Source organism: Schistocerca piceifrons, chromosome 5 (assembly GCF_021461385.2).
Source record: "Schistocerca piceifrons isolate TAMUIC-IGC-003096 chromosome 5, iqSchPice1.1, whole genome shotgun sequence".
In the NCBI taxonomy this organism is placed as follows: Eukaryota; Metazoa; Arthropoda; class Insecta; order Orthoptera; family Acrididae; genus Schistocerca; species Schistocerca piceifrons.
Genome location: NC_060142.1, coordinates 636786981 through 636803847, shown reverse-complemented (window position 1 = coordinate 636803847; position 16867 = coordinate 636786981).

The following is a 16867-nucleotide window of genomic DNA, read 5'->3' as shown; positions in this document are numbered from 1 at the left end:
GGCAATGCAGCAGCACAAAACAATTAACACAAGCAGCAATGACAAAAAAATGCCAATTTGCAAAGCAAGCAGCAGTAAATCTAAATTAACAAAAAAATGCAAAATTACAACTAATGTAAGGCACTGTGCAGGAAACAAGAAAAACTAGCTTAGAAGAGTAACACAAAGTGAAATTCAGTAACACTATGCCTGGCAAACAGCAGCAGAAAATGAAATACCTAAACATGACATAGCGCAAGCAGAAAAAATATTACACTAAAATGGCCATGTCTAATACCTATGTCACATCTTAACATTAGAGTGATGCATCACAAAAACTTACGCTAGTAGATAAGTTACCAAATCGTAAAAAAATTACTTATACAATTCCTGTGAAGGGAAATGTCTTTTTGTGCTCCCTCATTTGTTTTGGATAGATCATAAAATTATTTACTGGATCTGTAGGCATAAAATATTTATATTAGTACATATATTAAATTTTATTTTAACCAATGCTGCAGTGCAGCTAGAAACTTGATATTAAACAAAATGTGTAAATAAATACATAAAGCAAGCCATATGGCATTTTTCTTAACTAGCAAGGCAATAGCTGTGAAATGTTTCTCATCGTTTCATTGGGCATTTCAGTAAATATCATAAATTACGAGCTCCACAGTATGCTTTCAACAAGGAGATGTCAGTAGTGCGGACAATGGCCTTCCCTTTCTTTTTTTTTTCTACCTGTGTTTCTGACGAGGCACTCACACTAATGGCTTGTTCTCCAGGCGTCTGACACACCTGGGTGCCCACGACGCATTATGTGCAGGTGGTCACTTAACTTTCGTACGGAAATATTTACGACAGCAGTTTCCGCTACAGTGACAGTCTCATATAAAAATATTTCACAGGTCAAGAATTTGCGTTGCAAATGTGTAGAAACAAAATCCTATGAATATAACAGTGTCCAAAAAAAATATTCGTCAGCATTGTGATACAGTCATGCATTTACGCACATTTCATAACTCTTAAAGTATGAATCTAGGTTTCCAACAACCTTTTTAACAAACCAGAGTCCCTAAACACTACTCATTATTCCTTACCATATTCGTCGACACTTCTTCAATATTTCATCATAACAGCTACGTGGCTTAATCAAATAACTCATATAGCATCAGCCTATTAATCATAAACATACCTCAGCAGCATAATACACATCGTCGTCGTAAAAATAACATCATAACACCTCAGTCAAATCTCAAAATCGTCGTAGCTTCCTCCAATAATTAAAAAAAATTCTCTGCTCATGTCAAAAGTGTCATCTGCCTCAAACGTACTTTAAAAATCATGAATCCATACCAAATACATCATTCAAAGCTCTCATAGTATCACAATAGTTCCGAAAAAATATGAAGAGTTCACACAGTACAGACAAAATACAATTTCGTAAGTGTGAAGTTATCCAACGGTGTAATTACGTAAACATGTGTCACTGACGTAGTAAAAAACATGTTTATCTCTCAGTTAAATGATCAGATAGCTGTGTAATTTGTGTGTTAGAGAAATATGGTACCGATGTGTAAAGTTGTATAAGCAAATACCATATTAGCTAGGGTTCCTTGTGGTTGCCACACACATGGTACACAAAGTAAGTGTGCACCCCCCTGAGGATTAATGTAATTATACCCTCAGGTGTTACAGATTACAGCAATGGAATGAAATGTATCACGGAAAACTTTCTTTGTAATTCAAAATCTTGAAAAATAAATGGTTTAAGTACAAAATTAATCACTCAAATACGTGTGCTGTAGCGCTAAATGTGCGTCTTGTTGCAACATAATCTGTGTGGAAGTGTCGTAGTTATCGTCCTCCGAAAGCTAAGTTCTGCAGAAGTCAATGTACTTACCTCATAATACACAAAAGTGAAATGCTTTGCGTATAAATGTCTTAGTTATTACGCTTATTGCCGTGATGTGGAAAGTACTTTGCTGTAACGTATTGTTGTGCTACGGGAAAGGCAGTCTCATTGTAGCTATACCACAAAAGTTACTACTAAAACCTGTTTTACTTTCCAGAATAAAACAGAAAACTGTGCAGATATAAAACAGAAACACTGCAAAAGCAACATTGTAAATTGTCACTCATTAGTAGCGTCGTGATGAAATCGTGTAGCTGTCACATAAACTAACCACTGTGCCATCTGGTATCTCACTGAAAGTACTTTCAATCCAGAATATATTTTGAAGTAAACCAAAATGTTGCATTAAAATCTCATTAGCAGTACTGGTAACTGTTCTAAGTATGTAATCCTTATAGTCGTTCCATAATCGTGCAACTAACAAGCAAGAATGTACAACTAACAACACTGTGCCATCTGTTCATTATAACAATGCATTCGTAATTTCTGTTTAAATAAGTTCTCTTGGTTCTTGACTGGATATTTCACTTCAAACATTGTTACATGTTAACAGATTCTAAATCTGACAAAGCATACTAGAAATGTGAAGTGAAAAGTTTTATGGCAAAGACAAAGTTAAAAAGCAGATTATCTTTCAATAAACGGTTTTACATGTGAAATGTGGTGTAAATCTTTACTCTTCCTAGTACGCAGAGTTTCAACTTCAACGCAATTATCATGTGGTATACGTCGGATTCTGTAAGGTCCATTGTAAACTAGAAAGAATTTGTGACTCAAATGTTTCTTCTTATGTGACAATGAATGAGCTTTAATGAGAACCTTCTGACCAATATACAATTTCTTTGCATTTGCTTTACCGTGTAGTTTTCTCCTTTTGTCTGCTGCAGATTTTATATTTTTAAGAGCCAAATCAATTATGTCTTTGTGTCGAAGTTTACGTGTATTTGGGAAAGGTACAAGCTCTCTGATTCTGTTCGGTGGTTCTTCATTCTTTAGTACAAGAGTAGGTGGTAAAGCAGTGGAATCATGAGGCATTTCATTCAGCACGTTTTGAAATAAGTGTAAATATCTGTCCCAATGCTGATGCTTTCTGTGACAATAAAGTCTGCAAAGCTTATTGATTTCTTTCATAATACGTTCAGACGGGTTACAATGTGGTGAGTACAATGAAATAAAAACAGGTTTGATGTTATGGTTGCGAAGCATGCGTGACCAAACAGCAGATCTGAATTGCGGTCCGTTATCTTAAATGACTTTACAAACGTGTCCAACTTCACGTAAGAAATTTTTAACAAAGGCGTTGGATACAGACGGTCCAGTGGCTTTACGTAACGGTGTGAAAGAAACAAATTTTGAAGTAAGTTCAACAGCAACTAGAACGTACGAAAATCCATTAGATGTTCTGACAAGCGGTCCCAAGAGATCAACAGCAGCAAATTCTTTTAATTTAGAAGGAATGATAGGAAACAGCGGAGCACTATGGGAGATAGTAGATGGTTTCGCCTTTTGACAAAGTTTACAAATAGACAAGACTCTACGAATTCTCTTTTCCATATTGTTAAAATAACAAGTCGTTCGAAGAATATGATAACATTTTCGTGGGCCAAAATATGCGTAGCTGAAATGAATGTAACAAATGAGCTTATTAACAAAATCGTCTGGAATGCAAAGTACCCATAGCTTGTCATCAACAGTGCAGCGTTTGAAGAGTATGTTGTTTCTAACCAGGTAATAATGCCAAATATGAGTGTGTGTCTTTTCATGCCATTTACTTTTGATGTCTCTCCAAATCGGATCTTTATCTTGTTCATGAGCAATGTCTTTTAAAGATGTGGTGATGAAGTTTTCAAAGGCGACTTTCTGAATGTAAAGAATACTGAAATTTTTCTCGAGGTTGCCTTCTTTGTTACTTTTCTCAAGCCCAGCCGGTGCGCGTGACAGTGCGTCCGCAACAATGTTCTCCTTGCCGGGAATGTAGACTATTGTGAAGCGGAATTCTTGCAGAAACAATGCCCAACGTTTTAACCTGTCATGATTTAATTTTGAAGACATAAGAAATTGTAATGCACGATGATCACTGTATACTTTTACGTGCTTACCAGAAAGAAAGAAACGGAATTTGTTAAATGCCCAAACGATAGCCAAAGCTTCTAATTCAGCAACGGAATAATTTTTTTCAGATTTTGTTAGCAGTCGGCTAGCAAAAGCAATGGTTTTCTGAACGGTAGTGTCATTTTCTATGGCTTCTTGAAATAAATGGGCACCAAGACCGACTTTAGAAGAATCCGTGCTAAGGCAGAAATCTTGTGACAGATCTGGATGAGCTAGTATTGGCGCGTTAAGTAGCGATTCTTTCAAAGAATTGAATTCCAACTGTGCTTGTTCGTCCCAGTTCCAAATAGTATTTTTTCCAATGAGAGAACAAAGTTTTGGTGTAACAAGAATTTGCATATTCAGAAAACGACGGTAAAAATTTACGAGACCTAGAAAACTGCGGAATTGTCTTTTTGTAGATGGAACTGGAATGGCTCTGATTGCTTCTAACTTTTCAGGATCCGGCTGAATGCCTTCAGAAGAAATAATATGTCCCAAAAACTTCACTTTTATCCTACCGAATTCAGACTTTTCCAAGTTAACTGTAATTCCAGATTCTGCAAAAATACGTAACAAACTGTTGAGGATGCGATTATGTAGTTCCCATGAAGCTTCTGCTATTAGAATATCGTCCACATATAAGGTGATGTGACGTTTTAAGAACTCAGGTAATATGGAATTTAGCCCGCGAATGAATGCTGCTGAAGAAATGTTCAAACCAAAGGGAAGTTTCCGAAACTGATAACAAACGCCGAAACGAAGGAAAGCTGTGTATTTTCTACATTCTGGATGAAGTTCGATCTGATAAAAGCTGGATCTGAGATCAATGGAAGACAACACTTTTACACCATTAAAATTTTGAAGAAGTTCTTCCAACGTTTGCGGCCTGTCTGTTTCAGGAATAATGATCGTATTGATTTGTCTCGAATCTAAGACAAGCCTGATCGATCCATTTTTCTTCTCAACAACATGTAATGGATTGTTGTATGAGCTTACTGCAGGCTCAATAATGCCCTCGTCGAGCATAGATTGTATTTCTGTTCTAACACGGTCCCTATAATGTGCTGGAATTACATATGGTCTAACACAAAATTTAGTATGCTCACGAACACGAAATTGGTATTGAAATCCCTTGATTGTTCCTGTTTTATGAGTAAAAACTGTGGAATGTGCTTGTAAAATCTCAAAAAGGTCCTGCCTATCAGTGTCATTACAATTCTCAATTGTTTGAATTTTCTTCTGAATTAACTTATTAGTGTCAAATGCGCCGTCGATATCATCCCTGTCAGTACTTGCAGAGTGATTGTTAGTGTCTAGTTCCGTAGAAAATTCCGAACTGTTGTCTAACAGAAGGTAAAGCCGATTGATTTCTTCGTCATGGTTTGAGAGCCAATCTTCAAATTTCAAAGCTATTGACTTACCTTCCTTCTCTAAACTTATTTCAGCATCGTGAAAGTTTAAGATTGTTTTGTATTCATTCAAAAAGTCTACTCCCAATATAATTTCCGTCGACAATAATGGAACAATGAGAAAGTTCATAGAGAAGCTGTGGCTTTGACAAAAGAATTCTAAATTGGTTTGTTGGCGTACATCTACACTTTTTCCAAAGATTGCACCTTGTAATTTAATCTTACGTAACGGAAGTGTGGGGCAATCGTTCGATTTGTTGCATTTACTAAAGGCTGTTTCACTGATTACTGAAATGGGACTGCCAGAGTCAAGTACTGCCGTAAATTTTACATCATTTACTGTGATGTGAATCACAGGATATGCAATGTTGTTATGTTTTATGTCGTGTTCCTGGAGTAAGATGTCCCTAATGTCTTCCATTTTTACGTAATTACTAGCTACGGCAGCTGCGTCGTCAGTTTCATAAGTATGTTTTGTGGCTGCCAGCGGTGTGAGTCATTGCCTATTGTCTCTTTGTTGGCGCGCGTCGTTATTGGGGTTTGGAGACCTAACTTCTACAAATTCACCGTGACGAGAGGGCCCTGCTCTGTTTGAATCCCGCCAGTTCTGATGCAATTCAGGTCTGTCGTTACGATCACATCGTCTGTCGTCATGTCGGTATTTCCTGTAGTTTCTTTCTTGTCGGTTAAGTGGTGGAGAATTTCTCCCTGAATCGTAACTGCGCGCTGGACCGTTGCGTCTCAAGTTATTCTGTCTCCCGTAATAATAATTGTTTTGGTTCCCATATTGTCTGTTTCTCTGATTGTCTCTGTGATAGTCATTACCGCGGAGAGGTGATCTTTCCCTGTAATTATTACTACTCTGCCAACGGTTGTCATACGGGTGGTGTCTGTTTTGGTCACGATTTGCATTGTAAGAATAGCCTTGTCGTGTCCAGTTATTGTTTCTGTCATCGCGGAATTGTGACGTATGTGACCTGTAGTGATTGTTTTCCTGTTTTCGCATCCCGTGACGGTCTGTGTCAATTTCCAGTTCTTGTAACAGTCCCTGAAATGCTTCAATGTCGTCTTTGCAACGTCCTGCTAAAATAATGTGTCGTAAATGTTCAGGCAATTTGAGTAAGCAAATGCGGATGAGTTCTGAGGGGCTGTATGGGTTTGAAAGATATTGATTCTTATGCAACATGTCTTCAAAATATTTGACAAGACTGGAAAATTCCGATTGTTCAAAGTGTTTCATCATCATGATGCTATGTTTTACACGGTCTTGTGTAGCTTGAGACCAATATGCTGAGAGGAAGGCATGGCAAAATTCTCCTTCACTGTGGCAATCGTGAATTACCGATCGCATTCTTACAGCTGGTTCATTCTCCAAGTAGCCACACATAAATTCTAATCTGTGTTCTAACGACCAGTTGGGAGGAAAACAATGCGAGAATTGATGGAGCCATGCTTGTGGATGAATGTCGTTGGCAGAATTCTTAAATGTTTTGAATTTACGTGTAGTAATGAACAGCTTATAGTCAAAATCATCGTGTCGGCGAGTAGCATATCGGTCATTGTTACGTCGTGTCGGCGGTTCCATCTCAAAATTCGGTGTACCTTGCCAATTTCTTTCATAATTACCGAAATGCCCTGTGTTATTATTTTGTGGCTGTTCCGTATTTCAATGTCCCTCTTCCCTTATTGGGGCGCGAGTGTCCTCTGAAATACGTAATTCTTGTATTACCTGTGTCAGCTGATCTTGTACTTCCCGCATTTCTCTTTTGTATTGCGTATTAATTTGATTCTGATTTTGTTTGAATTTTCTTATTTGTTCATACTCTTCTGTGTCAGTGAAGGCTACGGGTCTTATGTCATTCAGATCATCATCTATCTTTGTAGATAAGTTAGTGACCTGATCCGAAAGTTCGGCTACTTTCTCCGATAGTGAACACATTTCCTCAGTGTGTTTTTCTGAACCAAGTTTCAGAGTGTCCATTTGTGTTGAAATCGAATCTACTGTGTTCTTTAAGTTTTCCTGAGTTTTTGCCAGTTGCGTAACCGAATCGGTAGATGCAACTGAGTCAATTTTAGCCCACAAGGTCTCATGATTTTCATGAACAATGGTTTGCAGCTCTTTTATGGCTGCTTCGTGATTCTGTAATGCATTCTCATGACGCGAAAAAATAGGTTGGAAATGCTCACAAATTTGTGTTTTTACGTCATTACAGACTTTTTGACATTTCGATTCAATGTTATGTAACTCAGTAGTTAAATCTTCACGTGTTTGTTCAAGTGTGGTGTCTAACTTCCGAAGATTTTGTTCCATTGTGTCTAACTTCTGAAGCTTTTGCTGTGTTTGTCTCTGATTTTGTTCCATTGTGTCTAACTTTTGCAGCTTTTCCTGTGTTTGTCTCTGATTTTGTTCCATTGTGTCTAACTTTTGAAGCTTTTGCTGTGTTTGTCTCTGATTTTGTTCCATTGTGTCTAACTTTTCAAGCTTTTGTCCCATTTGTTGCATTAATTGTAATAACAATGCACTGGTGTCTGAAACATGTTCCTCAGTGCTTTTCGGCAGTGAAGTTGCACCGGCAACATTCACATTTTGACAAGTGGAAAATGTGTCTTGACTCATTTGAGAAAACGGTGGGAACCCAAAACCTGAGTCTGCAGTATTTGCAATATTGTGTTCTGTCATTCCCGATTCCTGAGGCGAGCTGTTGCCGACCAATCGATCGATAACGCTTCCCTGTTCACTACCTGTTTCACTGTCTACACCATTGTTTGCCGCCCGCTCCATTTCCCTATGCGCAATTACCAAATTACTACTTTGAACATTAGTTAATTCATTACTCTGCGGCGCTAACACACTGCTTTCGTCTTCACTGTCATTTCTCAGTTTACTTTGGAGCCTAGTATTACGTTTTTCACACGCCATTATTGTCACAGTATTTCACACGATAACACAGAAAAGCGCAATTTGAAGAGCAAAATAAAATAACATAGCAATGGAAATAATGTCTACTTAATTGCCAGCGCAGCTGCGAAATACTTGGTGCAAATCTACATGCATGCCACAACTGTTTTACTGTACAACAATGAAAAACTGCAACTACAAAGTAGATTCTCTCTACAATTACGCGCTAGCAATAAACAAAAGCTACACTAAATACACAAACTACAAGAAAAAAAATCAGAAGATTCCAGTGAGGTATCCTAGGCTAAGGGTCGACATATGAAACATCCCCTTAGTACAATTTATACACGAGACTTCCCCTTAGAACAATTATACACGACTGTGCTTAAACTGACACACAATATTTTTAGCGCAACGCGATCTGACTTTCAAAAATCCCTACAAAAGAATGGCCCTGACTAACATTAAACTATACCTTTCACAAATCACTAAATCACTTACCTCACAATAATCTTCGTTTCTCCCACTACTGCAATACAGCAAGCGCCACTACTGCCAGCTAAATAAAAGATTCAAACTATGGAAGGCACTAACTACTGATAGGGATAGTTAGCAAATGAAAGATATTAATAGAGAACAAACAATGTATTTACCTTGATATCATCATATATAAATATAGCAGTTCATGACAAATTACAAATCTTCGCCATCTCTCTCCCCACATCCACCACTGCTGGCGGCTCACCTCCAACTGCGCAACGCTACGCGCTGTTCACAGCCAGCTGCCTAACACTACAATGGCGAGTATTACAACAATGCAAAGCAGCCACAGACTGCACACAGCACAGCCAGTGATTTTCATACAGAGGTGGCGTTACCAATAAAAAAAACCTAAACAGCCTACTTACACAACCACAGGGGGCAACGCGCAGCTAGTGCAGCAGGTGATCCAACAGCGGCCTCGGGTTTCCGTTCGCCGTGTTGCAGCTGCGGTCCAAATGACGCCAACGTCCACGTATCGTCTCATGCGCCAGAGTTTACACCTCTATCCATACAAAATTCAAACGCGGCAACCCCTCAGCGCTGCTACCATTGCTGCACGAGAGACATTCGCTAACGATATAGTGCACAGGATTGATGACGGCGATATGCATGTGGGCAGCATTTGGTTTACTGACGAAGCTTATTTTTACACGGACGGCTTCGTCAATAAACAGAACTGGCGCATATGGGGAACCGAAAACCCCCATGTTACAGTCCCATCGTCCCTGCATCCTCAAAAAGTACTGGTCTGGGCCGCCATTTCTTCCAAAGGAATCATTGGCCCATTTTTCAGATCCGAAACGATTACTGTATCACGCTATCTGGACATTCTTCGTGAATTTGTGGCGGTACAAACTGCCTTAGACGACACTGCGAACACCTCGTGGTTTATGCAAGATGGTGCCCGGCCACATCGCACGGCCGACGTCTTTAATTTCCTGAATGAATATTTCGATGATCGTGTGATTGCTTTGGGCTATCCGAAACATACAGGAGGCGGCGTGGATTGGCCTCCCTATTCGCCAGACATGAACCCCTGTGACTTCTTTCTGTGGGGACACTTGAAAGACCAGGTGTACCGCCAGAATCCAGAAACAATTGAACAGCTGAAGCAGTACATCTCATCTGCATGTGAAGCCATTCCGCCAGACACATTGTCAAAGGTTTCGGGTAATTTCATTCAGAGACTACGCCATTTTATTGCTACGCATGGTGGATATGTGGAAAATATCGTACTACAGAGTTTCCCAGACCGCAGCGCCATCTGTTGTTGAAAATTGTAACTACTGTAATTTCGAAAGTTTGTCTGCCTGAAAATGTACTGTTGTCCCAAGCATATTGCAACAAACGGTGTATTTCTATCGCTGCTCGTTTAGTTTTTATTGCCGTTTCAAATATACCGGTCATTTTTGAAACACCCTGTAGTATGACTATAATTTTGTTGAATACATATGAGATTAATAATTGTAATGCGTATTTTTGTGAGTAGCTAGTACCTATCCTGTATGTGATTCAGTACCTAATAATTAAATGTTGCCCTGGCCATTTCTGTGTAGGCTCATAGTTGTAGCGACGCCATTAATGATAAAAGTTATATAAGTTCTTCCATCAGTAATATAATACTAAAAGTATAAAAAGAATAATTTTAATAATCTGAAAACGGCGTCCTGAAATATTTTTCAATTCATATTAGGCCAGAGGTACAGTTCTTATTAATAACAATATGAATAAATGCTTACTCTGCCATTGCACATAGGCAGCTATCCTGGAACATCCAACCCCTCAGAAAAAAAAAAAAAAATGTAAACATGAGAGTAAATAGAATGTCATGTACTTCACAAATGTTTTGTAAGCTCTCTCAACCTTTTGAATCAGTAGCATCAAGATTCGGTAGATCGTATAAATCTCAAATAATTCCAGATAGTGGAACGTGCTCTGCACATTAAAACTGAGGCTGATTTTTGCTAGTTAACGGTAATGAACTAAAATCTTTACTAGCTACTATTTACAACGTCATATATATGATCAGCCAATCAGATCAAACTGTCTTATCACATCGTTACAAAATTAAGCTTTTGATTAATGTATTATCATATGGAGTTTCTGTAACTACTTCACAGTTCCACAATATTCAGAAGAAGAATATTTATTTTCAGTGACTTGCTATATTCACATGATATTACTTCCCTCATTAAAATTCATATACCCCTTACTCTTAGCTATGGTATAATCAGTTACCTTACAAGATAGAATACTGGATAGCACTTATAAATAGCTTCATAGTTCACATCGTTTTCTGTGAAGTGGTCATATCTATAACAAAAAGAAATCTCCAATTGTTTTAGCAGATTACAGTTCACTAGTCAGATCACTTCTTCTAGAAACGGTTCACTGTTTTATTATCAAGAGATGGGAAGATTGTTTCACTACACATCATACTAGGGAAACACTTTGGTATTACGTCTGTAAGTTAACAGTACTTTACGGTTTTTACACTACTAGCCATTAAAATTGCTACACCAAGAAGAAATGCAGATGATAAACGGGTATTCATTTGACAAATATATTATACTAGAACTGACATGTGATTACATTTTCACGCAATTCCTGAGGAATCAGTACCTAGAACAACCACCTCTGGCCGTAATAACGGCCTTGATACTCCTGGGCATTGACTCAAACAGAGCTTGGATGGCTTGTACAGGTACAGCTGCCCATGTAGCTTCAACACTATACCACGGTTCTTGTGACAGCCAGAGCGAGAGCACCAGCAGCAGCGAGTACTGTTTGTATAAAGCGTTTATTTTGCATTTTGTTTACGACCTTCCACTAAGGAAGGGATTCTATTTGTGTTTATCTGCTCTGCATAGTAACTAACAGTTCTTGATAAAACTTTACGTAGTTTTCGTGTTAGATTTCTTAGTGTTTTCTTGATCGTTTAGAACAGAAAGCGCCCTAAAACCGTCTTTTGTTTGTTTCGCGGCCGTTAGCCACTAGTCACTTGAATCAGCAGTTGTCTTGTGACAGCCAGAGCGAGAGCACCAGCAGCAGCGAGTATTGTTTGTATAAAGCGTTTTTGTACTTATTTGCTGCGCTTAGCTTTTAAATAGTTTTTCTGGGAAAACCTAGCGTAGTTTTCGCGTCTCGAATTTCAGTGAGTGTTTCATGATTATCAGAGTAGCTCATCAGAAGATTATCTTGGGAATTTGTCACCGTATAGAGTAGGGTAAACATAGTCATGTGTAGGGACTGTGGCTGTTGTGAGCGGACGCAAGGAGAATTGGCCACTCTTCGGGGGCAGGTGGAGGCTTTGTCTGTTAGGCTCATCGAGCTCGAGGCGCAGGCGTCGGCTCGTAGTGGCGTTGGGGCAACTGTGGTGAGACCTATGCCTACTTCGGTGGCCTTGGAATCACATGGAACCCCTGATGTCGCTGCGTCTTCCGGCAGTGAGCATCTTACCGGTCAGCCATCACTCCAGGGTGAATGGCGGACAGTGGTGGGCTCGCGCGTGCCTGGCCGAAAGGCGAAGGTGGGATCTGGCCGCGTGGCAGCTGCCTTACCCCTTTCCAACAGGTACCGGGTGCTTCCTAGTGGTGATGACATCGTTTCCGAGCCACCACAGGATGCCTCGCCTGTTGGGCCAGTGGCCGATTCTCCGGCAAGGTCCCGACAGTCACAGAGGGCGGGCCTATTAGTTATAGGGAGCTCCAACGTTAGGCGGGTTATGGAGCCCCTTAGGAAAATAGCGGGTAGGTCGGGGAAGAATGCCAGTGTGCACTCGGTGTGCTTGCCGGGGGGTCTCGTCCGTAATGTGGAGGAGGCCCTTCCGGCAGCTATTGAACGCACTGGGTGTGACCGGCTGCAGATAGTAGCACATGTCGGAACGAATGACGCCTGCCGCTTGGGTTCTGAGGCCATCCTTGGTTCCTTCCGGCGGCTGGCTGATTTGGTGAAGACAACCAGCATCGCACGCGGAGTACAAGCTGAGCTTAATATCTGCAGCATAGTGCCCAGAGTCGATCGCGGTCCTCTGGTTTGGAGCCGTGTGGAGGGTCTAAACCAGAGGCTCAGACGACTCTGCGACTATAATGGTTGCAAATTCATCGACCTCCGTTATTGGGTGGAGAACTGTAGGGCCCCCCTAGACAGGTCAGGCGTGCACTACACACCGGAAGCAGCTACTAAGGTAGCAGAGTACGTGTGGCGTGCACACGGGGGTTTTTTAGGTTAGAGGGACCCCCCCTTGGGCGAAACGATAAAATACCTGACGGCTTACCAGAGAGGACATTATCATCGTTGATAAAGAACGTCCGTCCTCAGAGACCAAAAACAGGAAAAGTTAACGTAATGTTGGTAAACTGCAGGAGTATCCAGGGCAAGGTTCCTGAATTAGTATCTCTTATTGAAGGAAATAGTGCGCATATAGTATTAGGAACGGAAAGTTGGTTAAAACCGGAAGGGAAAAGTAACGAAATCCTAGACACAGAATGGAATATATACCGCAAGGTTAGGATAAACGCCAATGGTGGAGGAGTATTTATAGCAGTAAAGAATTCAATAATATCCAGTGAAGTTATTAGCGAATGCGAATGTGAAATAATCTGGGTTAAGTTAAGTATCAAAGGTGGGTCAGATATGATAGTCGGATGCTTCTATAGACCACCTGCATCAGCAACCGTAGTAGTTGAGCGCCTCAGAGAGAACCTGCAGAACGTCGTGAAGAAGTTTCGTGATCATACTATTGTAATAGGGGGAGATTTCAATCTACCCGGTATAGAATGGGATAGTCACACAATCAGAACTGGAGCCAGGGACAGAGACTCTTGTGACATTATCCTGACTGCCTTGTCCGAGAATTACTTCGAGCAGATAGTTAGAGAACCAACTCGTGAAGCTAACGTTTTAGACCTCATAGCAACAAATAGACCGGAACTTTTCGACTCCGTGAATGTAGAAGAGGGTATCAGTGATCATAAGTCAGTGGTTGCATCAATGACTACAAGTGTAATAAGAAATGCCAAGAAAGGAAGGAAAATATATTTGCTTAACAAGAGTGATAGGGCACAAATCGCAGAATATCTGAGTGACCACCATCAAACGTTCATTTCTGAGGAAGAGGATGTGGAACAAAAATGGAAAAAATTCAGAAACATCGTCCAGTACGCCTTAGATAAGTTCGTACCGACTAAGGTCCAAAGCGAGGGGAAAGATCCACCGTGGTATAACAATCATGTACGAAAGGTACTACGGAAACAAAGAAAGCTTCATCATAGGTTTAAGAGTAGTCGAATCATAGCTGATAAGGAAAAGCTGAACGAAGCGAAAAAGAGCGTAAAGAGAGCAATGAGAGAAGCATTCAACGAATTCGAACATAAAACACTGGCAAACAATCTAAACAAGAACCCTAAAAAGTTTTGGTCATATGTAAAATCGGTAAGCGGATCTAAATCCCCTATTCAGTCACTCGTTGACCACGATGGCACCGAAACAGAGGACGACTGAAGAAAGGCAGAAATACTGAATTCAGTGTTCCGAAACTGTTTCACTGCGGAAAATCGTAACACGGTCCCTGACTTCAGCCGTCGCACGGACGCCAAAATGGAAAATATTGAAATAAACGATATCGGAATTGAAAAACAACTGCTATCACTTAGTAGCGGAAAAGCATCCGGACCAGACGAGATACCCTTAAGATTCTACAGTGATTATGCTAAAGAACTTGCCCCCTTTCTATCAGCAATTTATCGTAGATCGCTGGAAGAACGTAAAGTACCTAGCGACTGGAAGAAAGCGCAGGTCGTTCCCATTTTCAAGAAGGGTCATAAATCAGATGCGAATAGTTATAGGCCTATTTCGCTTACGTCAATCTGTTGTAGAATAATGGAACATGTTTTGTGTTCTCGTATTATGACGTTCTTAGATAATACAAATCTCCTTCATCATAACCAACATGGATTCCGCAAACAGAGATCATGTGAAACTCAGCTCGCCCTATTTGCCCAAGAAATTCACAGTGCCGTAGACACTGGCGAGCAGATTGATGCCGTATTCCTGGACTTCAGGAAGGCATTTGATAAGGTTCCGCACTTACGTTTAGTGAAAAAAATACGAGCTTACGGAATATCGGACCAGGTTTGTGATTGGATTCAGGATTTCCTAGAAGAAAGAACACAACATGTCATTCTTAACGGTTCAAAATCTGCAGATGTAGAGGTAATTTCGGGAGTACCGCAGGGAAGCGTGATAGGACCTTTATTGTTTACAATATACATAAATGACTTAGTTGACAACATCGGTAGCTCCGTGAGGCTATTTGCAGATGACACGGTTGTCTACAAGAAAGTAGCAACATCAGAAGACTCGTACGTACTCCAGGAGGACCTGCAGAGGATTAATGCATGGTGCGACAGCTGGCAGCTTTCCCTAAACGTAGATAAATGTAATATAATGCGCATACATAGGGGCAGAAATCCATTCCAGTACGATTATGCCATAGGTGGTAAATCATTGGAAGCGGTAACGACCGTAAAATACTTAGGAGTTACTATCCGGAGCGATCTGAAGTGGAATGATCACATAAAACAAATAGTGGGAAAAGCAGGCGCCAGGTTGAGATTCATAGGAAGAATTCTAAGAAAATGTGACTCATCGACGAAAGAAGTAGCTTACAAAACGCTTGTTCGTCCGATTCTTGAGTATTGCTCATCAATATGGGACCCTTACCAGGTTGGATTAATAGAAGAGATAGACATGATCCAGCGAAAAGCAGCGCGATTCGTCATGGGGACATTTAGTCAGCGCGAGAGCGTTACGGAGATGCTGAACAAGCTCCAGTGGCGGACACTTCAAGAAAGGCGTTACGCAATACGGAGAGGTTTATTATCGAAATTACGAGAGAGCACATTCCGGGAAGAGATGGGCAACATATTACTACCGCCCACATATATCTCGCGTAATGATCACAACGAAAAGATCCGAGAAATTAGAGCAAATACGGAGACTTACAAGCAGTCGTTCTTCCCACGCACAATTCGTGAATGGAACAGGGAAGGGGGGATCAGATAGTGGTACAATAAGTACCCTCCGCCACACACCGTAAGGTGGCTCGCGGAGTATAGATGTAGATGTAGATGTAGATAAAGAGTAGTGACTGGCGTATTGTGACGAGCCAGTTGCTCAGCCACCATTGACCAGACGTTTTCAATTGGTGAGAGATCTGGAGAATGTGCTGGCCAGGGCAGCAGTCGAACATTCTCTCTATCCAGAGCGGCCAGTACAGGACCTCCAACATGGGGTCTTGCATTATCCTGCTGAAATGTAGGGTTTCGCGGGGATCGAATGAAGGTAGAGCCACGGGTCGTAACACATCTGAAATGAGACGTCCACTGTTCAAAGTGCCGTCAATGCGAACAAGAGGTGACCGAGAGGTGTAACCAATGGCACCCCATTCCATCTCTCTGGGTGATACGTCAGTATGGCGAAGACTAATACACACTTCCAATGTGCGTTCACCGCGATGTCGCCAAACACGGATGCGACCATCAGAACCTGGATTCATAAAAAAAAATGACGTTTGGCCATTCGTGCACCCAAGTTCGTTGTTGAGTACACCATCACAGGCTCTCCTGTCTGTGATGCAAAGTCAAGGGTAACCGCAGCCATGGTCTCCGAGCTGATAGTCCATGCTGCTGCAAACGTCGTCGACTTGTTCGTGCAGATGGTTGTCGTCTTGCAAACGTCCCCATCTGTTGACTCAGGGATCGAGATGTGGCTGCATTTTCCGTTACAGCCATGCGGATAAGGTGCCTGTCACCTCCACTGCTAGTGATACGAGGCCGTTGGGATCCAGCACTGCGTCCCGTATTACCCTCCTGAACCCACCGATTCCATATTCTGCTAACAGTCATTGGATCTCGACCAACGCGAGCAGCAATGTCGTGATACGATAAACCGCAATCGCGATAGGCTACAATCCGACCATTATCAAAGTCGGAAACGTGATGGTACGCATTTCTCCTCCTTACACGA